At 48.6% G+C, this 24,782-nt stretch overlaps 1 protein-coding gene across 3 annotated transcripts in view; it reads left to right on the top strand.

The window, feature by feature from the left end:
- LOC142583094 (stomatin-like) overlaps positions 1–24,782 on the top strand; it is a 144,172-nt gene that overhangs the window by 25,403 nt on the left and 93,987 nt on the right. The window lies entirely within an intron of this gene.

The raw sequence follows: 24,782 nt of genomic DNA, 5'->3' as shown, positions 1-24,782 counted from the left end.
TACCCACAGTCGACAGTGTTGCGTCACGTCGTGGAAGGTTTGCTGGTAATTTCAGTTTCAGTGATGGGTCGAGGCCGTATAATCTACAGTTAGAGTAATGCGGTGTATGCCAATAACTCAACGTGATGGTACTCGCGAGATTGCGAAGCTCTCTTGCAGTGCCACAGCTGCCACAGTGGGCGTTTGGGATATGCTATTAAGAGTTTAATAGGTTTAATTATTTACGTTCTACTTTTACAGCGATAGCTGCTATGGGCTCACTCTGCTGCTCGTTTTGATGCCCGCCGGTGTCCACCGCGGTGTCAGATGAAGATATTCGTCTTACATCGAGTTGTGCTTTGACTATATTTTCATCTTTTTAAGAGATAGCAATTTATACTAAGGAATCCATCGATGGAAAAAAATGCAATTGAAAGAAAATATTTGGTTGTGTTGCTTCTAAACACCTATTAAAGTCATCCTTCGTAAGTTTAAGGAGAAGCTGAACCTTACTTGCAAGATGCCGATTTGTGCCAACTTTGTGCACGAAAATAAAAAGAGCAAGCTTTTTTTTTCTTAAACTAAATTGCACGCAATTCTTCAAGTACAAAAGACTATGTAAACTGACAAAATTTTGAGGCACCATTCGTTAGAGAAAATTGATTTGCTAAGAATCTACAATGTCCACGCGACTGTTCCAGATGTTATACAGGGTGCCCAGCTAACGTATAGCCAAGCTCTTAAAGATAAGATATAGAATATACGAGGATGCAACCAATGGTATTCTACCAGCAGGGACGTACCGCACCAGGAGGATTTTTTTTTTATAATGGAACCATCAATAATTAGATGGGTATAACTAACGAACTTTTTAATTACTGAATCGGGAGCGCGAACTTTGACAAAAAAGTAATAACTGTGTTTTGAACCACCTTATGCAGTTGTATTCAGCTGGCTATGTCTCGCGTAATTAATTTTCACGCGCTATCAGGAAAACGCGCGCAATATGAAACTAGCCGCAGGATCACGAGTGCGCGTGCCGCGACACCAGCGGTCCCAGGCGTTGCTCCGAAGAATGAACTCTGCTCGATGCCTGTGGCCACGTGAAGGTGGCGAGGCATCGGTGGTCGCCGCGGACTGCCTTTTCCGCGCGAAGCCAATGCAGTTCGCAGCGGCATCGAGGGGGAGGAGGACTATGGCATTGGGCTGAGTTATTTCTTCCGAGTAATGCCTGGGATCGCTGGTGTCGCGGCACGCGGACTCGTGATCATGCGGCTATTTTCATATTTCGGGCGTTTTCCTTATAGCGCATTAAATATAATTACGTGAGACATAGCCAACTGAAAACAACTGAATCAGGTGTTTCAAAACACAGTGTTTACTTTCTAATCGCAGTTTAGGTCCTCAATTCAGTAATTAAAAAGTTCGCTAATTCTTCTCATCTAATTGTCGAGTCCAATTATGAAAAAAGGTCTTCCTGGTGCGGTACGCCACTGCTTCCAGAGTACCATTGGTTGTGTCCTCGTGGATTCTGTAGCTTATGTTTTAGAGCTTGGCTAACGTTAGCTGGGACAGCCCGTATAAAGTTCAAGGACTGCGCTTGCAGCGGGTTGCAGCAGCGCGTTCTTAAATGATAAAAAGCTGATCGAAATTCGCCGTCTTCATTACATATATAGTCACAAGATCAAACGGAAAACTATGCATGTAAGCCCGCTCGGAAACCTAGGCGTCCGTTCTAGCCGTGATTGAGCGGTTTCGATGATCGGACGTCGAACTCCGTGGACTGGCTACACATTAAAGGACCCCAGATGGTCAAAATTAATCCGGAGCCCCCTCCTATACGGCGTCCCTCATAATCCGATCGTGGTTTTGGCATGCAATACTTCAAAATTTAGTTAATATGTTTAGGTCCAACACTAATAAGGTGAACGCGAGTGCGATAGTTTGCTACCGGCACGTGGCGCATTGTTCTTTCCACCACGATTGACCACGTATGCAGGGTACCAACGTTACAGCTTGCGCCATCGTGGTCGTGTCAAATACAAAGTAGCTCGGCAATCTGCGTATTGGTGGTGTGCCCAAACTGGATATTAATGTCCCTACCCTTTCTTTTCTTTCTTTTTCTTTTATATGTCTGTGTTCGCTGCTCTTGGTGTACTAAGTATGTCTGGTCTCGAACTCAACGCCAATTTTATTTATTTATTTATTTATTTATTTATTTATTGGTACATACTGCAGTCAAACATTTGGCTATAACAGCAGTAGGAAAATAACACTGAATTTCACAGATACATTACAACTATTAAATAGCTCTAAGACATTCATTTAAATGGCATTTGCGTACAATCCCGGGCAGCGCATTCCAGCATTGAACGGTACGAGGGAAAAAACTGTACAAAAACAAGTCTGAACGAGAACTGTACGGAAGAATATTTATAGCATGATATTGACGAATATGTGAGGGTGCTGCAAATGAAATATAACCCTTAGAAGAAAAACGTGGTGAATTTCTATAATTGTGCAGAACTTGAAACAATCAAAGTGGCGACGTTTCTTGAGTGTGATTAAATTCAGGTTGGAAAGGTTAGAAGAGGGTGAAAAATATCTACCATAACGACGACAGGTAAACTTAAAAGCTTTTTTCTGTACTGATTCCAACAATTTGACTTCTTCTTTACGATGGTCATTCCATGTGATACAGGCGTACTCCAATATCGGACGTATTAGAGCTATATAGGTTAGCAGTCTAGTGTGTTTTTGTGCGGATAAAAGCGTGCGCTGCAAATAACCGAGGCGTCGAACAGCTTTTTAGCATATTTGTTCTATGTGCGAAGACCAAGACATATCGTGCGAAAAAAGAACTCCAAAATTTTTATATTTTTTAAACTCTGTTTAAGGTTTGGTTGTTAAAGGAGTATAGAAAACGGCATATAGAAAGACGCCTTGAAAATGATAAAAGGACAGTTTTGCTGAAGTTGATGTTCATCTGCCACTATTTTCACCAGCTACAAAACCTTTCGTAACAAGTGTTAAGAGCGACGTGATCAGATGGACATTTGATGACATGGTATATGAGACAATCATCGGCATATAAGCGGATTTTTGGGTAAATAATAGAAGGGAGATCATTTACATAAAGTAAGAACAGGAGAGGGCCGAGCACGGAGCCTTGTGGTACACCTGAGGGTACATCTGCTGTCGGGCATTTACTAGAGTTAAAAAGTACATATTGTGAACGTTGGGGGAGAAAGCTAGATAACCAGTTCACAACATTAGAGTTATTTAAAATACTTTGAAGTTTACGCAAGAGTTTGGTCTGAAAGACTGTGCTGAGGCCTTCTATAAAACCACGTTGAGAAGCAGACAGGATGTTGCTGGACTCAAGAAACCCGGTTATATGTTTAGAGACGATATGCTCCAGTAACTTGCCACATTGCGACGTTAATGAAATTGGTCTATAATTTGTTAAAGTGTGCGTATCACCAAATTTGTATAATGGGAGAATCTTAGCAACCTTCCATGAATTTTGGACTACACAAGTGGGCAAGAATTTTTTAAAAGAATATGCTAAGGAACTTGCAAGTCCATAAGGAGTAACGCAAAAGAAATGAGTTTGTAAGGTCATCAGGGCCTGTGTTCTTTTTTGAATCAAGATTTAGAATAAGATTCAAAACACCTTCCTTGCTCATTTCGATGTCATCTATAGAAGTATCTGCAACGCGATCAAAATGGGGAACCTCAAAATTATCTGCAGTAAAAGTTGATTTGAAATAACTATTAAGCGTTTTTGAAATTTCAAGTGGATCACTAATATTTTGACCATTAAATGTAAATGAATTGGACTAAAAACCTGGAGGTAAAATGGAAGGCCAACACTTACGCGGCTTAGTTTTAAGTAAATTCGGTAAGGTATGTATATAGTAAAAATCCCGGGCAGCCACCGTTTTAACTCGAAGTCCCGCTTTGAGTGAAATTTTGGCATAGTATTACGATCATTACTTCTCTTCGCACGTCGAAATCGGGCAACACGGTGAGATAGATGCAGAATTTCGCGAGTTATCCAGGGCAATTTAGTTTTTTCTTTCTTGTTTTACGAGGTACGAAGCGCTCAATACAGGTAGGTCTCAACAGTATTATCAAAAAAAGTAAGTAAGCCATTAACACCAGACGCAACGTTAAGTTCTTCAAAAGTAGAAAACGAATGAGCTAAGCAGTCATCGATGGAGGCATCATCAGCCTGGGCAAAATCATTAAATGTGGAGTAAATAAAGCTTCTTTTAGGGACGTTTATATGAACAGAAACATATACTGCTTTATGATCCGATATACCCTCGATAATTTCAGACGCGTAGCCAGTTTCAGATAAATGCTCACTGAGGAAAACCAAATCTAACAATGACGTGCCTCTAGTATTGCTATCGACAATTTGCTTTAGATTGCAGGATAACGATAAGTTTACGAGTTCCCTACATATGGAAAGTTATCGCCCTCACAGAAACTGTGAGGGATGACCACCTAATTCCTGGGAAGTTGAAATCACCAAGTATTATTAAATTGGAGGAACGGGGACCCTGTTCGCGAATGACAGTGCTTGAAACTTGCAATTGATTAAGTAGCGAACCACGAGGACTGTAAACAGCGCCAATGTATACCGAGTCATTTCCCAAGTACACTTTACACCATACCGATTTTATGTCAGCGGGGCTTCTAATAACAGAAAAGTGAAAGTCAGAGCGAATAAGTACAGCTACACCTCTTCCTCAACCCTTGCTGCGGTCAGATCTAAGAACGGTAAAACCTGGTCGTGTTATTTCGACATCGCGTATATCATCACTTAGCCAAGTTTCACTTACACCAACAATTTCGGGAGAGTATGATGAAATTAAAGAAATAAATTCGGGATACTTATTTACTAGGCTTCTTGCATTAACATTTAAAAAGCATGGGCAATGTGGCCGTCATCGAGCACTCGTAGTGATGCTACGCGACAAACCATTCCATCTGCGAGACACTTCGACAAGCGAATTAGTATCATTATCCCAGTTGTACCGGACATCATCGATAAAAGCATGATCAAATCTTAAACGTACAGCGTGACCGTTTGAGCGGAAAGAGGCTGTAGCGTCCCCAAATCTTTTTCCGGTCAGAACGAACATGAGCCGAGAGTCTTCACTTATCCGCAAATCATACTCGGTTAACTTAGATTTGTTTTGCAAGATGCAGGCTTTATCACGATAACCAAGAAGTTTTACAACATGTACATGGCATATTTATGCCCTTTCATCGGCCGAACGGGGCCAAGACCATATAGTGACATCTGTACCCTAGTAAGGCTATTGTGTGAGTCGAAACAAAGGCGTCAATTTATCAGCGCACTTACGATGAGCCATTCGCTACACATTCTGACCCATAAAAATATACAATAAGTGCAGCAAGTAAGCTTAAATAAACGTGCCACGGTTCGCTGCTGCCATCAGGCGTGGCGAGATGGGAGCTGAAGTATTGCGTAGGCACAAGCAGTGGCCTCATCGCTATTTCCGACCATGACTCGGGAGTGAATTCAAGCGGAAAATTGTTGTTTACTGCGTTGTTCTTATGGTCGGCAGAGCCTTTCCACGTCTCGTGCTATGATTGCGCTAGAACAGCAGAAATACCTATTCTGCTGCGCTAGACCTAAAATTGTGTTGCTACAAGAAGGGGAAGGCAACTTTAATTACTTCGCATAGTTGTATGTCTGAGCTACGCCCCACATCAAAGCCACAGCGTTAAGGAGTCCGCGTCCCGCGTCGGCGTCTATCGGCCAATTACTTCGTATAGTTGCATGTCTGAGCTACGCCCCATATCAAAGCCACAGCGTTAAGGAGTCCGCGTCCCGCGTCAGCGTCTATCGGCCAATTACTTCGTATAGTTGCATGTCTGAGCTACGCCCCATATCAACGCCACAGCGTTAAGGAGTCCGCGTGCCGCGTTCGCGTCTATCGGCCGACTACTTCGCATAGTTGTATGTCTAAACTACGCCCCATATCAACGCCACAGCGTTAAGGAGTCCGCGTCCCGCGTTGGCGTCTATCGGCCGACTACTTCGTATAGTTGTATGTCTGAGCTACGCCCCACATCAAAGCCATAGCGTTAAGGAGTCCGCGTCCCGCGTCGGCGTCTATCGGCCAATTACTTCGTATAGTTGCATGTCTGAGCTACGCCCCATATCAACGCCACAGCGTTAAGGAGTCCGCGTCCCGCGTTGGCGTCTATCGGCCGACTACTTCGCATAGTTGTATGTCTAAACAACGCCCCATATCAACGCCACAGCGTTAAGGAGTCCGCGTCCCGCGTTGGCGTCTATCGGCCGACTACTTCGTATAGTTGTATGTCTGAGCTACGCCCCACATCAAAGCCATAGCGTTAAGGAGTCCGCGTCCCGCGTCGGCGTCTATCGGCCAATTACTTCGTATAGTTGCATGTCTGAGCTACGCCCCATATCAATGCCACAGCGTTAAGGAGTCCGCGTTCCGCGTTGGCGTCTATTGGCCGACTACTTCGTATAGTTGTATGTCTGAGCTACGCCCCACATCAAAGCCACAGCGTTAAGGAGTCCGCGTCCCGCGTCGGCGTCTATCGGCCAATTACTTCGTATAGTTGCATGTCTGAGCTACGCCCCATATCAACGCCACAGCGTTAAGGAGTCCGCGTACCGCGTTGGCGTCTATCGGCCGACTACTTCGCATAGTTGTATGTCTGAGCGACGCCCCACATCAAAGCCACAGCGTTAAGGAGTCCGCGTCCCGCGTCGGCGTCTATCGGCCAATTACTTCGTATAGTTGCATGTCTGAGCTACGCCCCATATCAACGCCACAGCGTTAAGGAGTCCGCGTGCCGCGTTGGCGTCTATCGGCCAACTACTTCGCGTAGTTGTATGTCTGAGCGACGCCCCACATCAAAGCCACAGCGTTAAGGAGTCCGAGTCCCGCGTCGGCGTCTATTGGCCAATTACTTCGTATAGTTGCATGTCTGAGCTACACCCCGCATCAAAGCCACAGCGTTAAGGAGTCCGCCCCCCGCGTTGGCGTCTATCGGCCGACTACTTCGCATACTTGTATGTCTAAACTACGCCCCACATCAAAGCCACAGCGTTAAGGAGTCCGCGTCCCGCGTCGGCGTCTATCGGTCAATTACTTCGTATAGTTGCATGTCTGAGCTACGCCCCATATCAACGCCACAGCGTTAAGGAGTCCGCGTGCCGCGTTGGCGTCTATCGGCCGACTACTTCGCATACTTGTATGTCTAAACTACGCCCCACATCAAAGCCACAGCGTTAAGGAGTCCGCGTCCCGCGTCGGCTTCTATCGGCCAATTACTTCGTATAGTTGCATGTCTGAGCTACGCCCCATATCAACGCCACAGCGTTAAGGAGTCCGCGTGCCGCGTTGGCGTCTATCGGCCGACTACTTCGCATAGTTGTATGTCTGAGCGACGCCCCACATCAAAGCCACAGCGTTAAGGAGTCCGCGTCCCGCGTCGGCGTCTATCGGCCAATTACTTCGTATAGTTGCATGTCTGAGCTACGCCCCATATCAACGCCACAGCGTTAAGGAGTCCGCGTGCCGCGTTGGCGTCTATCGGCCAACTACTTCGCGTAGTTGTATGTCTGAGCTACACCCCGCATCAAAGCCACAGCGTTAAGGAGTCCGCCCCCCGCGTTGGCGTCTATCGGCCGACTACTTCGCATACTTGTATGTCTAAACCACGCCCCACATCAAAGCCACAGCGTTAAGGAGTCCGCGTCGCGCGTCGGCGTCTATCGGCCAATTACTTCGTATAGTTGCATGTCTGAGCTACGCCCCATATCAACGCCACAGCGTTAAGGAGTCCGCGTGCCGCGTTGGCGTCTATCGGCCAACTACTTAGCGTAGTTGTATGTCTCAGCGACGCCCCACATCAAAGCCACAGCGTTAAGGAGTCCGAGTCCCGCGTCGGCGTCTATTGGCCAATTACTTCGTATAGTTGCATGTCTGAGCTACGCCCCATATCAAAGCCACAGCGTTAAGGAGTCCGCCCCCCGCGTTGGCGTCTATCGGCCGACTACTTCGCATACTTGTATGTCTAAACCACGCCCCACATCAAAGCCACAGCGTTAAGGAGTCCGCGTCGCGCGTCGGCGTCTATCGGCCAATTACTTCGTATAGTTGCATGTCTGAGCTACGCCCCATATCAACGCCACAGCGTTAAGGAGTCCGCGTGCCGCGTTGGCGTCTATCGGCCAACTACTTCGCGTAGTTGTATGTCTCAGCGACGCCCCACATCAAAGCCACAGCGTTAAGGAGTCCGAGTCCCGCGTCGGCGTCTATTGGCCAATTACTTCGTATAGTTGCATGTCTGAGCTACACCCCGCATCAAAGCCACAGCGTTAAGGAGTCCGCCCTCCGCGTTGGCGTCTATCGGCCGACTACTTCGCATACTTGTATGTCTAAACTACGCCCCACATCAAAGCCACAGCGTTAAGGAGTCCGCGTCCCGCGTCGGCGTCTATCGGTCAATTACTTCGTATAGTTGCATGTCTGAGCTACGCCCCATATCAATGCCACAGCGTTAAGGAGTCCGCGTGCCGCGTTGGCGTCTATCGGCCGACTACTTCGCATACTTGTATGTCTAAACTACGCCCCACATCAAAGCCACAGCGTTAAGGAGTCCGCGTCCCGCGTCGGCGTCTATCGGCCAATTACTTCGTATAGTTGCATGTCTGAGCTACGCCCCATATCAACGCCACAGCGTTAAGGAGTCCGCGTGCCGCGTTGGCGTCTATCGGCCGACTACTTCGCATAGTTGTATGTCTGAGCGACGCCCCACATCAAAGCCACAGCGTTAAGGAGTCCGCGTCCCGCGTCGGCGTCTATCGGCCAATTACTTCGTATAGTTGCATGTCTGAGCTACGCCCCATATCAACGCCACAGCGTTAAGGAGTCCGCGTGCCGCGTTGGCGTCTATCGGCCAACTACTTCGCGTAGTTGTATGTCTGAGCTACACCCCGCATCAAAGCCACAGCGTTAAGGAGTCCGCCCCCCGCGTTGGCGTCTATCGGCCGACTACTTCGCATACTTGTATGTCTAAACCACGCCCCACATCAAAGCCACAGCGTTAAGGAGTCCGCTTCGCGCGTCGGCGTCTATCGGCCAATTACTTCGTATAGTTGCATGTCTGAGCTACGCCCCATATCAACGCCACAGCGTTAAGGAGTCCGCGTGCCGCGTTGGCGTCTATCGGCCAACTACTTCGCGTAGTTGTATGTCTCAGCGACGCCCCACATCAAAGCCACAGCGTTAAGGAGTCCGAGTCCCGCGTCGGCGTCTATTGGCCAATTACTTCGTATAGTTGCATGTCTGAGCTACGCCCCATATCAAAGCCACAGCGTTAAGGAGTCCGCCCCCCGCGTTGGCGTCTATCGGCCGACTACTTCGCATACTTGTATGTCTAAACCACGCCCCACATCAAAGCCACAGCGTTAAGGAGTCCGCGTCGCGCGTCGGCGTCTATCGGCCAATTACTTCGTATAGTTGCATGTCTGAGCTACGCCCCATATCAACGCCACAGCGTTAAGGAGTCCGCGTGCCGCGTTGGCGTCTATCGGCCAACTACTTCGCGTAGTTGTATGTCTCAGCGACGCCCCACATCAAAGCCACAGCGTTAAGGAGTCCGAGTCCCGCGTCGGCGTCTATTGGCCAATTACTTCGTATAGTTGCATGTCTGAGCTACACCCCGCATCAAAGCCACAGCGTTAAGGAGTCCGCCCTCCGCGTTGGCGTCTATCGGCCGACTACTTCGCATACTTGTATGTCTAAACTACGCCCCACATCAAAGCCACAGCGTTAAGGAGTCCGCGTGCCGCGTTGGCGTCTATTGGCCGACTACTTCGTATAGTTGTATGTCTGAGCTACGCCCCACATCAAAGCCACAGCGTTAAGGAGTCCGCGTCCCGCGTCGGCGTCTATCGGCCAATTACTTCGTATAGTTGCATGTCTGAGCTACGCCCCATATCAACGCCACAGCGTTAAGGAGTCCGCGTCCCGCGTTGGCGTCTATTGGCCGACTACTTCGTATAGTTGTATGTCTGAGCTACGCCCCACATCAAAGCCACAGCGTTAAGGAGTCCGCGTCCCGCGTCGGCGTCTATCGGCCAATTACTTCGTATAGTTGCATGTCTGAGCTACGCCCCATATCAACGCCACAGCGTTAAGGAGTCCGCGTGCCGCGTTGGCGTCTATCGGCCGACTACTTCGCATAGTTGTATGTCTGAGCGACGCCCCACATCAAAGCCACAGCGTTAAGGAGTCCGCGTCCCGCGTCGGCGTCTATCGGCCAATTACTTCGTATAGTTGCATGTCTGAGCTACGCCCCATATCAACGCCACAGCGTTAAGGAGTCCGCGTGCCGCGTTGGCGTCTATCGGCCAACTACTTCGCGTAGTTGTATGTCTGAGCGACGCCCCACATCAAAGCCACAGCGTTAAGGAGTCCGAGTCCCGCGTCGGCGTCTATTGGCCAATTACTTCGTATAGTTGCATGTCTGAGCTACACCCCGCATCAAAGCCACAGCGTTAAGGAGTCCGCCCCCCGCGTTGGCGTCTATCGGCCGACTACTTCGCATACTTGTATGTCTAAACTACGCCCCACATCAAAGCCACAGCGTTAAGGAGTCCGCGTCCCGCGTCGGCGTCTATCGGCCAATTACTTCGTATAGTTGCATGTCTGAGCTACGCCCCATATCAACGCCACAGCGTTAAGGAGTCCGCGTGCCGCGTTGGCGTCTATCGGCCGACTACTTCGCATACTTGTATGTCTAAACTACGCCCCACATCAAAGCCACAGCGTTAAGGAGTCCGCGTCCCGCGTCGGCGTCTATCGGCCAATTACTTCGTATAGTTGCATGTCTGAGCTACGCCCCATATCAACGCCACAGCGTTAAGGAGTCCGCGTGCCGCGTTGGCGTCTATCGGCCGACTACTTCGCATAGTTGTATGTCTGAGCGACGCCCCACATCAAAGCCACAGCGTTAAGGAGTCCGCGTCCCGCGTCGGCGTCTATCGGCCAATTACTTCGTATAGTTGCATGTCTGAGCTACACCCCGCATCAAAGCCACAGCGTTAAGGAGTCCGCCCCCCGCGTTGGCGTCTATCGGCCGACTACTTCGCATACTTGTATGTCTAAACTACGCCCCACATCAAAGCCACAGCGTTAAGGAGTCCGCGTGCCGCGTCAGCGTCTATCGGCCAACTACTTCGTATAGTTGCATGTCTGAGCTACGCCCCATATCAAAGCCACAGCGTTAAGGAGTCCGCCCCCCGCGTTGGCGTCTATCGGCCGACTACTTCGCATACTTGTATGTCTAAACTACGCCCCACATCAAAGCCACAGCGTTAAGGAGTCCGCGTCCCGCGTCGGCGTCTATCGGCCAATTACTTCGTATAGTTGCATGTCTGAGCTACGCCCCATATCAACGCCACAGCGTTAAGGAGTCCGCGTGCCGCGTTGGCGTCTATCGGCCAACTACTTCGCGTAGTTGTATGTCTGAGCGACGCCCCACATCAAAGCCACAGCGTTAAGGAGTCCGAGTCCCGCGTCGGCGTCTATTGGCCAATTACTTCGTATAGTTGCATGTCTGAGCTACACCCCGCATCAAAGCCACAGCGTTAAGGAGTCCGCCCCCCGCGTTGGCGTCTATCGGCCGACTACTTCGCATACTTGTATGTCTAAACTACGCCCCACATCAAAGCCACAGCGTTAAGGAGTCCGCGTGCCGCGTCGGCGTCTATCGGCCGACTACTTCGCGTAGTTGTATGTCTCAGCGACGCCCCACATCAAAGCCACAGCGTTAAGGAGTCCGAGTCCCGCGTCGGCGTCTATTGGCCAATTACTTCGTATAGTTGCATGTCTGAGCTACACCCCGCATCAAAGCCACAGCGTTAAGGAGTCCGCCCTCCGCGTTGGCGTCTATCGGCCGACTACTTCGCATACTTGTATGTCTAAACTACGCCCCACATCAAAGCCACAGCGTTAAGGAGTCCGCGTGCCGCGTCGGAGTCTATCGGTCGATTACTTCGTATAGTTGCATGTCTGAGCTACGCCCCATATCAACGCCACAGCGTTAAGGAGTCCGCGTGCCGCGTTGGCGTCTATCGGCCAACTACTTCGCGTAGTTGTATGTCTGAGCGACGCCCCACATCAAAGCCACAGCGTTAAGGAGTCCGAGTCCCGCGTCGGCGTCTATTGGCCAATTACTTCGTATAGTTGCATGTCTGAGCTACACCCCGCATCAAAGCCACAGCGTTAAGGAGTCCGCCCCCCGCGTTGGCGTCTATCGGCCGACTACTTCGCATACTTGTATGTCTAAACTACGCCCCACATCAAAGCCACAGCGTTAAGGAGTCCGCGTGCCGCGTTGGCGTCTATCGGCCAACTACTTCGCGTAGTTGTATGTCTGAGCGACGCCCCACATCAAAGCCACAGCGTTAAGGAGTCCGCGTCCCGCGTCGGCGTCTATCGGCCAATTACTTCGTATAGTTGCATGTCTGAGCTACGCCCCATATCAACGCCACAGCGTTAAGGAGTCCGCGTGCCGCGTTGGCGTCTATCGGCCAACTACTTCGCGTAGTTGTATGTCTGAGCGACGCCCCACATCAAAGCCACAGCGTTAAGGAGTCCGAGTCCCGCGTCGGCGTCTATTGGCCAATTACTTCGTATAGTTGCATGTCTGAGCTACACCCCGCATCAAAGCCACAGCGTTAAGGAGTCCGCCCCCCGCGTTGGCGTCTATCGGCCGACTACTTCGCATACTTGTATGTCTAAACTACGCCCCACATCAAAGCCACAGCGTTAAGGAGTCCGCGTGCCGCGTCGGCGTCTATCGGCCAATTACTTCGTATAGTTGCATGTCTGAGCTACGCCCCATATCAACGCCACAGCGTTAAGGAGTCCGCGTCCCGCGTCGGCGTCTATCGGCCGACTACTTCGTATAGTTGTATGTCTGAGCTACGCCCCATATCAACGCCACAGCGTTAAGGAGTCCGCGTCCCGCGTCGGCGTCTATCGGCCGACTACTTCGTATAGTTGTATGTCTGAGCTACGCCCCGCATCAAAGCCACAGCGTTAAGGAGTCCGCGTCCCGCGTCGGCGTCTATCGGCCGACTACTTCGTATAGTTGCATGTCTGAGCTACACCCCGCATCAAAGCCACAGCGTTAAGGAGTCCGAGTCCCGCGTCGGCGTCTATCGGCCAATTACTTCGTATAGTTGCATGTCTGAGCTACGCCCCATATCAACGCCACAGCGTTAAGGAGTCCGCGTCCCGCGTCGGCGTCTATCGGCCGACTACTTCGTATAGTTGTATGTCTGAGCTACGCCCCACATCAAAGCCACAGCGTTAAGGAGTCCGCGTCCCGCGTCGGCGTCTATCGGCCAATTACTTCGTATAGTTGCATGTCTGAGCTACGCCCCATATCAACGCCACAGCGTTAAGGAGTCCGCGTGCCGCGTTGGCGTCTATCGGCCAACTACTTCGCGTAGTTGTATGTCTGAGCGACGCCCCACATCAAAGCCACAGCGTTAAGGAGTCCGCGTGCCGCGTTGGCGTCTATCGGCCAATTACTTCGTATAGTTGCATGTCTGAGCTACGCCCCATATCAACGCCACAGCGTTAAGGAGTCCGCGTCCCGCGTCGGCGTCTATCGGCCGACTACTTCGTATAGTTGTATGTCTGAGCTACGCCCCATATCAACGCCACAGCGTTAAGGAGTCCGCGTCCCGCGTCGGCGTCTATCGGCCGACTACTTCGTATAGTTGTATGTCTGAGCTACGCCCCGCATCAAAGCCGCAGCGTTAAGGAGTCCGCGTCCCGCGTCGGCGTCTATCGGCCGACTACTTCGTATAGTTGCATGTCTGAGCTACACCCCGCATCAAAGCCACAGCGTTAAGGAGTCCGAGTCCCGCGTCGGCGTCTATCGGCCAATTACTTCGTATAGTTGCATGTCTGAGCTACGCCCCATATCAACGCCACAGCGTTAAGGAGTCCGCGTCCCGCGTCGGCGTCTATCGGCCGACTACTTCGTATAGTTGTATGTCTGAGCTACGCCCCGCATCAAAGCCACAGCGTTAAGGAGTCCGCGTCCCGCGTCGGCGTCTATCGGCCGACTACTTCGTATAGTTGCATGTCTGAGCTACACCCCGCATCAAAGCCACAGCGTTAAGGAGTCCGAGTCCCGCGTCGGCGTCTATCGGCCAATTACTTCGTATAGTTGCATGTCTGAGCTACGCCCCATATCAACGCCACAGCGTTAAGGAGTCCGCGTCCCGCGTCGGCGTCTATCGGCCGACTACTTCGTATAGTTGTATGTCTGAGCTACGCCCCGCATCAAAGCCACAGCGTTAAGGAGTCCGCGTCCCGCGTCGGCGTCTATCGGCCGACTACTTCGTATAGTTGCATGTCTGAGCTACACCCCGCATCAAAGCCACAGCGTTAAGGAGTCCGAGTCCCGCGTCGGCGTCTATCGGCCAATTACTTCGTATAGTTGCATGTCTGAGCTACGCCCCATATCAACGCCACAGCGTTAAGGAGTCCGCGTCCCGCGTCGGCGTCTATCGGCCGACTACTTCGTATAGTTGTATGTCTGAGCTACGCCCCACATCAAAGCCACAGCGTTAAGGAGTCCGCGTGCCGCGTCGGAGTCTATCGGTCGATTACTTCGTATAGTTGTATGTCTCAGCTACGCCCCATATCAACGCCACAGCGTTAAGGAGTCCGCATCCCGCGTCGGCGTCTACCGGCCGACGTCGGACGTCGCATCGGCAGAAGATTTTCGAACCACATATACCCAGGCCGTTTATGTGACGCAAGAAATTAACTGACCTAATTGAATTTCCCAAGCTAAAATACGTGGAAAAATCGTAAACTACGACTTACACACAACCTACAGACATGACAGCTCTCGGATTGTAATTTGAATATACGAGAAAACATAGTTATGTTGCGCGAAAACTGAAACAAACCCCTTTTGCAGCGTTTCAATATGGTGTTCGCCTCTGCCCATGCAAGAGGCCGCGTTTCGACCAGAAAGCCCGCCTTCGTGCATAGCGCTCGCCGCGAGCGTTTCCAGTAGGGTGTACTAGTCACTCTAGTTTCCCGGTAAACATCAGGGTTACATACGCTGCAGTTGCCGTGAAGCGTGAGAATCGGTCGGGGATCTTTGAATGCTATCGCGTTCCATTCTTAAAGGCGAAGCTTTAACGTCCTCCAATTTTTTTTATTCGCCGCAATCAGTATGAAACGCACAAACACAGCACCGTGCTCAGCCTAGTTTGCATTCGTAAGCGTTACCCGCCGTTGTGGTTTAGGGGCAGTGACATTTTGCGTTTGAGTACAAAGTTCTTGGCGCGACTCCCTACCGAGACACTGTTTATCTTTTACTTTTATTTTATTTATTTATACATACTGTAGCCTCAATGAGGCTATTGTTGGAGAGGGATGAACAATAAACATACAAACATTTATAAACAAGCTTGCGTGAATTCTTTCAGTGGTAGTGAACAGATAATACCCGGTAATGAATTCCAGATTTCAGTTGTTGATGGAAAAAAGCTGTATTTAAAGGAATCAGTGCGGGCACAAAACGTTGAAATATTTAGAGCATGGTGACTCCTTGTAGATGAGGGTTTGGAAGAAGTTAAATAGTTATCTAGAGAGCAGAGACGAGGAGAATTGATTAACGTGTGAAGGAATTTTAGGCATTCAAGTTTGCGACGCTCTGCAAGAGGAGTGAGACCGAATAGGGCAAGAGAGTTAGACGGCGAAAAGTCCTTGTCATATCTCCTACAAACAGAACGAACTGCTTTTTTTTCACTGATTCTAGTTTTTTGACGTCACAGTGTCTATATGCATTCCATACAACGCAGCTATATTCGAGGATGGGCGAATGAGGGTTTTATATGTTAGTTTAGTTTCTTGAGGAGCAAGACACAGCGTACGATGCAAGTAACCTACTCTTTTAAGGCCCTTGTTACAGGTGACATCAATGTGTTTCGACAATGATAACTCGTGTGTTAATAGGATACCTAAATATTTGAATTCAAACATTATATTTAAAGTAATATTATTGAAGGCATAGGCAAAGAAGGAAAGGCATGAGCATCATGTAAAAGACATGGGAACAGTTTTGGAAAAGTTTATATTCATTTCCCATGCTTTCGACCGGTTATAGAACTCAGCGAAATAATTCTTAATGACAACGTGATCAGTTGGCGATTTAATTATATGATATAAAACGCAATCGTCTCCAAAAAGGCGGATTTTAACTGAGGTGTGTAGGGGGAGGTCATAAATATAAAGCAGGAATAAAAGAGGACCCAGTACTGAGCCTTGAGGAACCCCTGGTGAAAACATGCATCAAGGGTTAGTAGAGTTGAAACGTACATATTGTAAGCGCTGGGAAAAAAAGTCCGATATCCAGCCAACCAAGGATGCATTTTTTAGTATAGCTAATAGCTTGTGCATAAGTTTAGGTGTGAGACAGTGTCGAAGGCGTTTTCAAAGTTTATAAATATAGCACCAATCTGGTCGCCTATGTCTAAGGAGCTACTGATGTCGTGAACTAATTCTGTCAGTTGCGTTATAGTGATGAGGCCACGTCTAAAACCACGCTGGAAAGTGCATAAGATTATGATTGTTTCAGGAAATTCCATAATATGTTTAAAGATATGTTCGAGTAATTTACACGAATGGATTTTAAGGAGATGGGCCTATAGTTAGATAATAATTAAACGTTATCTGACTTAAATAAGGGGAGAATTGAAGCAAGTTTCCACGAGGGAGGAAGGGTGGCGGTTGAGAGAGATCTTCTAAAGATAATTGTTAGATGTCTGCTGCACCAAAGAGAGTATCGAACGAGAACAGTCGGGATTCGCTCCATTAACTTGATGACATTTGAGGTTAGGGGTATTGGCCGGTGGGACTTGAGGTGTCTTGCAGGGCACCCGGGCTTTAAAACAGGCATCACCACGGACGATTTCTATTCAGCAGGAATTACACCGGTTCTCCATACTTCATTATATTCGTCCAATATACGGTCACGAAAACTCTTATCAATGTTTTGCAGTGCTTGATACGTCACACCGTCTTTACCTGAAGCAGTGCGGCGTTTGGAGAGGCTGAGTGCGTGTCGCAACTCCTCAAGAGCGATGTCTACCTCTGTTCATCTGGCAGGCTGGACTATAGGAAGAGGTCACGGTACTCTAACTTGTCAAAGGAGGAAGTCGTCATTTGGGGTGTCACAGGATATAGGAGAGACTAAAAGGTCTGCAAATGCCTCCGCTAGGACTTTTGGTGACTGGCAAGTAGCTATGCACAATGCAGCCGTAGGATTCTTGCAGACTTCGGTAGTGCAGAGAGACTTCAGTATGCGCCATACACTACCAAAACCACTTCCACTATGCAGCGAACTACACAAGGCTGCCCAGCTCTTGCGAGGAAGCTTTTTTGTATGCCGCCGTATGGCTGCATCAATGCGATTATACATAGCCCAGTGGGCGCATCGTTTAGAGCGCTGTGCCCGCCTAAAAGCGCGGCGTCGACATGCGCAGAGCCGCAAAAGCTTTCGATTGGGGTTTAATTTGCCGATACTCCGTCGTCGTTGTACTGTAGCTTCTCGTAAACACTCACTCATCACTTTGAACAGGCTGGCTTGAGATTGTGCCTCTGAGATCAGCTGACGGAACTTGTCTCGGTTTGTCACTGTATGCACGGCAGTCTGGCGGCCCGCAGTATGTGTCGGGTGTTAACCAAATGGGTAGGTGATCTGAGCCCCACGGGTCAACTTCGCATGACCAGGCTAAGCACACATCTCTCGTTGATATCGCAAGGTCTATAGTGAAATGCTCCTTTCCTCTACCTATAAATGTAGGTGAACTGTCATTCAGTATTTGCAGATCATTCTTGATAATGACCTCGTTAATCTCTGCCCCATGATTATCTTGGGGATGGCTACACCATCGCGGATGGCGGGCATTAAAATATGCGCATAACACAAACGATGAACAACGCCGAGACAGTAAGCCCTCAAGAAATGAGATATCTGAAGAACGTGTAGGCCTGTTGTACATGCTTGCTGCAGTCGTAGTCACACCCCTGAGGCTCACAGCAACAGCTGCGCACTCAAACTCATCGTCACACATGTCGTCTGTGCTAAGAACCGTCAAATCCAAGTCAGCACGTACACTGATGCTTTTGGAGTATTGCGTGTATGCGCCGCGTCCACACACTGGAAAGAGCCACAGGCTGGTTCCACGCATCGAGTGTTACTGTGGACACGCACTAAACCTGGCAGTTGATATTCATCTTTCCTCACGTTAGTTTCCTGAAATGCTATTACATCTGGTGGAGGCTTCATAGCGATGAGTCGAAGAATTAGATCAGCGTACCGCGGTCGCATCGACCTGACAGTCCGTTGTAGCACAAAGGGGCGACGGTGCTGACAACTGTTAAAATTGTTTCGGTAAAACGTCTAGTGAGGGTCGCCGAGGAATGGAAAGAGGGCCTCCAAAACTTGCTCTGTTGCTGACGCTGTTAGTGTCTAACGACCGGCGATTACAGATCTCATGATGTTGACAAGCATCTTCATAAGATTGACAAGTTGCACATCATAGTTGGCTGAGGCCGGTTTAGGTACTGCGTTTGCAGTGCTTTCCACTGTGGTCACAGTGTTTGTAGAGACTTTTTCCGACGATTTCAATGGCTGCGCTGGGCACGATGAGTTTGAGTGATGAGTTTGACTTTTCGATGCGTTGTCTTTGTCATCCTTTGAACGCGCTGCTTTTCCACTTGCTGGACTAGCACTACGGCGACGCCAGCTTTCATCTCCTGCCGCCTTCTTTTTGGCTTTCTCTTGCAGTGCCTTTAGTTCATTCTTCAATGAAGGACATCCTTTATCCGTCGCCAAATGTTCACCATTACAGTTAGGGCACCGATATACCTAACCTTCACAGACCAATCTTAAAACACTTATGGTATTGTAAGGGCCGTGGTACTAGGCAGCTCTCCACAGGCAAACAGTATCTTTATGCACTTTGACGATCCTTGCCTTCGAACGTTAATTATTCTGCATGGAGGTGTGCAAACAATCATGCTCTTAAAAAGTCGTTTTTGATATACAAGTCGACATCAGATAAGACCGCAGCTGCTATATACGCACCCTGTGGTATCTAAGGCCATGTTGCGATTGGGGTTTCGAAGACGTGGAATGTATTTTACTCGTGGAGGTGTAAGGGAACGAGGGGCTGGGCCCAACATCCAGGACATTTTACAAACAAGTTTATATTACTTATTTACAAGAAAATTCAAAGTAGCACAGCAAGATTTCATGAAGAAGTTGTAGCAGCCGATCACTCCCGCCGTCTGTCACTCTTTTATCCCCTGCGGGGTCATTGTTCAGTCTCCTCTCTCAATCAGGCGTCAGGAGACCAATGACATCAGGTCCCACCAATCCGGAGGTTTGTTGCCTTTTCCCTCCGAAGCGAGCTTTGCTGGAAACACACGCACATCACTGGGCAGAAACAGGGGATGGGGTAATCGTACACTGACTCCGTCTCCGGCGTGGACGTGCCAATTTGGGAGGCTGACAGGTGAAGGACCGTATTCTTGCTAATTGTCCAAACCTCTGCTGACCTAGGTGCCACAGTGGCGGCCATACAACATCCCATTTGAGAACGACCTTGACGCAGCCGTCGGCCAGTTTTCCAGAATCGCGTTATCCGTGACCGGAGGTTGCCGCGGGGTGAACGGCCGATCACAACAGCCCTGTGTGGACACCACAGATTTCAGACAAACCAAGCAAAGTTTGCACCATCTTATCATCTGTTGTGTCAACGGCAACGACATTTTTCCAGTGGTTCACACGAACCTCTTGGATTAGTCCAGAGGCAAGTTCGAAGAAGAAATCATTGTTTCTGTCGGGATATAGCATTCAGGCTCAGCATCGCGTCGACGGGCATGAAAGATATTGTCGTAGTCACGATGCTGCTGTATATGATAGTCTCTTCGCTTGAGGACGATGCTGGAGACGTCCGCATTGGACGGTGGTGCTTGGCAAGTATGAAAGCATCCGAATCTTCTGATCTTGAGTCAGAAAGCCCAGAATCAGCAGTGTCTGATCCTACCGAAGAACTGAGCCGCTTTCGAGCCGCGTGCGGTTTGTGCTAGCCGCCAGACAAGTCCAAGACCATCTCTTCCATGGAAAGCTCCGCGGGGAGGATCTCCCAGCAGAGTACGAGTCCTCGGGGTTCACCACAACCGTCGTTGCCTGTTACTGATCCACGAAAAGCACATAAACAGAGAAAAACTGCAGCACCAGAAGAAAACACCAGCCGAGCACGAAAAAAGGGCAAAGATCGAGAACCATACAATGTGGTGCACGCGCTTACCGCGTGTACCACATTGTAGGGGTGTGCGAATAGTGATTTGTGAGACCGAATCGAATACGAGTCGAATAATGCACGCAGAGAATCGTATGGAATCGAATAACGAATAGTTATCGAATAATGAATAGCCGTTAACGCAATTAATGCAAAACGATGTTCACACCCCAGTACTCTTCAAGTTTGGACGTTTCTGTCATTGCATAGAAGCGCTGTTTATTAAAAGCACAAATGGAGCATTAGGAGAGAACAAGTAATTTCTTCGCATGCACAAGGCTCTTCAGAGTGTGCGAATTACTGCTGTACAACCTGTAAAGAATGGCTACCTAAATAGCGTAGCCTGCGCCACAACGCAAGTTCTCATGTTGTATGTCTATTCTACGCCCGCGTGGGTGAGAATTCACGGTACTTTTGCTCCAACCTCATGTTTAGTTGGGCGCAGTTGACGTTTCGAAATATTCGAAAAGTATTCGAAAAAAATATTCGCATTTACAAATAGTGACTATTCAATTAGAAGACCGAATCGCATCGGACACTATTCGATTCAATATTCAAAAAGTTTGAAATATTCCCACACCCCTACCTCGTTGGGGTGGTAACGGTATAGCGTTACAGCATAAGCGCTACAAATGTTTCACGTTCGCTTTGCAACGTTTTAGCTCAATATTCCCGCCCAATTCTCCATCTCATACCAGCATCATTTGCCAACAGCTTGCACGAGTTAAGAATAATGAGTTGACTACCTTTCGTTTTGAGAAACCGAAGTTAGAGTGTTCTGTAAATGGTAGGCAAACAAAGAAAAAAAATAGAGAAAAGGCAGATTGGTTGCTTCATACGGAGCTGGGCTCGAATTCACAAATGGATTGGATTGGAGTGAACTTTATGCCTGCAGTTGGGCGCTCGCGCGCCCCGACGAGGGCCTAGGTCATCTACGAAGTTACTCGGGTCTCCGGTTGCCGTTGCCGGCTCGCTGGGTCCCCGCCTTTCGAGTGCCTCGAAGACCTGCTGGACGGCCCAGAGCTGTTCGTCTCGGTCGTAGCTCTTCGCGGCTGCCTCGAGCCGCGGTGGGAGCGTTCTTGATTTTACAAAGAGTTCTTACGCTAGAATTGTTCGTAAGGAATAATTTTATCCAATCGTGATGCAGGATATATCATTAGGGAAGGCCGCTGGCCAACAGGAAAGATCCCTCACTAAAGAAAATCTTTGTGAATTCGGCCCCTGTTCTCTGGTGTAGGCCACTTGGACATAGTCTACCAGAACGACATATCCTTTGTACAAAGACAGGCGCGAGCGAATCATCATTGAAACGTTAAAGCTACCATATGCACCTGTTACGACTCGAATTCTGCAAGCATCATTGAGTGCAAGCATCGGTATTTACCCCAGCTTGGGCGTTCAAGACTGCGCTCTCTCAGTTTGCCATTTGCACAGTATGCAACAAGGTTGACGGCGCGGAGAACTTCACCGGTGCTTCAGTGCAGATATATATTATTTGATTAATTGCAGAGGGCATGCTCGCGCACTCATTTTTTTTTTTTTCTGGGCAGCGGTGCTCAGCCGGGTGAAAGTGCCGGAACTCTCAGGCTAACACTTCCAGCACCCTAGCACGCTCTTAGTGAATTCTGCACGTTGCTTGTGCGGGGGATCAACGCCAGCCAAAGGAGGCGCTACCCAACGCCTAGACAGGCAGTGGAGGGTTATTGTAAAGCGCGCAAGCGGGCAAGCTAATGCGTAATTTCCGAGGTATCATTTGCGGGAGCAATGCAGCTGCTTTGGGCTCAAGCGATCGCCACTAACCGCAGCTCTACCAAAAGCATTCCGCGGACGGTTCAGACGCCCCAACAAGCGTGGGAGTGTTTGTCTTCGAGGACGGCGTCCAGCGAGTTGCTGTCCGTGCAGCGCAATTATCTATAATGACCACGGCCCTGTGTAGCTCCGAACAGTGCCACTTTGGATCCCCGTTGAGTGTACACAGATCGCGCTCCAGTTCTGTACGTATACAATGGGGCGAGGGTAACGTCTGCAAGATGAGTTTGCAGCTATCATGGTGCAAATTCATCGAACATATCATAGCAAAAGCATAGCCAGATATCTAGAAAAACATTCCATCTTAACTAACTTTCAGCATAGGTTCAGAAGAGGGTTTTCGACTGTCAAACAGCTGGTCACTGTAGTTCATTACTTTGCATCAACCCACGACAAGAACGGAGAAATAGAGGTAATTTTCCTTCACTTCCGTAATGCATTAGATACGGTCCCGCAAGATAAATTAATTCTAAAACTTGAAAACTTAGGAATTCCTCAGATGTTTATCTCTTCAGATGTATATTTGAGATGTATAAATAGCTGAGACGTAACATCTGAGATGTTTATCTCTTAGATGTATATTTATCTAACCGGAAACAATTCCTTGAGATAAATGGCGAAAAATCGGGCAGCCTTCCGGTCACAGCTGGTGTTCCCTAGGGCAGTGTCCGCGATCCTCTCATTGTTGTTCTATACATTAATGATATTGTTAACACGGTTGAAGGTAGTGTACAAATTCGATTATTTGCCGATGATTGTGTACTCTTTAAATATATTGTTTCTATCCGTGACCAAACTAGTTAATATTGTAGTTTAAATAATATTTTTGCATGGTGCAGATGCTGGGGAGTGACACTAAATAAATATAAAAGCGTACTACTGCGAATGACACATGAGAAATCACCTCTGCTTTTTACCTATAAGTTACATTCATCACCTCTTCATCAAGTCCCTAGTTATAAATACCTAGGAGTGACCCTTAACGATACACTATCATGGAACGATCACATACCTAACACTTGCGCTTCAGCCTTCATAAAACTATGACGTTTGAGACACAAACTTAGGAAAGCCCTTTCTAATTTAAATATTATGCTACCTCTCCCTAATTAGACCTAAGCATGAATATGCATGCATAGTTTGGGATCCGTACACAAAAACTAATATCAATGGTCTTGAGAAAATTCAGAGAAAAGCGGTCAGATTTATATTCAACAAAATTTTGAAGACCTGATTCCCCCACCGAACTTATGGAAATTAAACAACATGGAACCACTCGAGCTTAGAATAAAGAAAGAGAGACTTGAATTCCTTAAACTACTTCACACTAACAATTTATCCCTTGACCCATCTGAATATTTACAGCAATTATTAACCAGAACTACACGCCACCGCAGGCATGATGCAGTGACCCCTTCCTTTCTAAGAACGAAATATATGTTTTCTTTTTTTCCTCGGCATATAAGCGAATGCAAATGTATAATTGAATGCATCCACATCCCGATCTTGTATTTTTATGGTTTTGTTTGTTTTGTCAATCATATTTTTATTGTACGTACCATATGTCGCGCTCCCTGCTTGGACCACGTGTCATAAATAAATAAAATAAGCACTTGGCGGGCCCTTCTAGGGGAAGTTCATATAAGATTCGGAAGATATGCGGAATTGTGACATGTTTGGAACTTTCACTCTTAGTCTTCAGATCAGATTCCTTGCAAAATGTTTTACTCTATCGCTTGCATATTCAATATATTTTATGAATACTTAACTCCTTGTAATCGATATCACTGTCTCGTCTCTCGCCATATCCACTAAACCTTCGATCCTCCCTCGCCAACGTCGTGGGGATCAACTGCCACCTTTAGTTTTCCGCTTTATTAGCATCTGTCCTGGTTAACCTCCCTGCCTTTCATTTATCATTTTATCTCACTTAGCATCTGTGATATAACTTCCAAACTCACAGCGCGACTGTGCACCGCCACCCGTTGCCCCTGCCTATCAATCAAGCAACAGAGCCCTCGAGCTAGGGATCGCTCATCGTCTCAACATCACAATCTTCGGGAGCGCTCACCCACTCAACGTGCCGCATCGCCGCAAGCGGACGTTTGCGCGACCAACCGATAGGCCTTGCCCGTCGATGCCTTTTTTCTCGCTGCATCCTTCCTCCATCCGTTTCCTCCTCCTCTCTCTCCCCCAGGGAGGAGGCCAGCGCGCGAGCAACAAGTGCCTCGCCCCGGAGCGCACGTGCTTTCCTCCTTTCGGAGCCGGCAGCGGCCGTCCAACCACCACCGGCGCCTCCGCGCGCGCTTATTGAGGCAGGGAGAGAATGAAAACAACGCGAGGTCAACCAACCAAAGGACTCAACAAAAATACAGCTCAGAAGAGAAACGCTAAAAGTGCTCCAGAGCAGTCCCGCTGGTGGCAGGTCATAATCGTTATATAAAGGACGAGGAAGAGGATGGAGGCGGCAACGAAGCCACTCGGGGCCGGACCTTCAATAGGCGACTCCACAGCGAGGAGAAGCAAGAGCGGGCTTGTCGGAGAAAAAAAG

Source organism: Dermacentor variabilis, chromosome 1, assembly GCF_050947875.1.
Source record: "Dermacentor variabilis isolate Ectoservices chromosome 1, ASM5094787v1, whole genome shotgun sequence".
Classification (NCBI taxonomy): Eukaryota; Metazoa; Arthropoda; class Arachnida; order Ixodida; family Ixodidae; genus Dermacentor; species Dermacentor variabilis.
The sequence above is the reverse complement of the archived record's forward strand: the minus strand, read 5'-3'. Positions and strand labels throughout refer to the sequence as shown.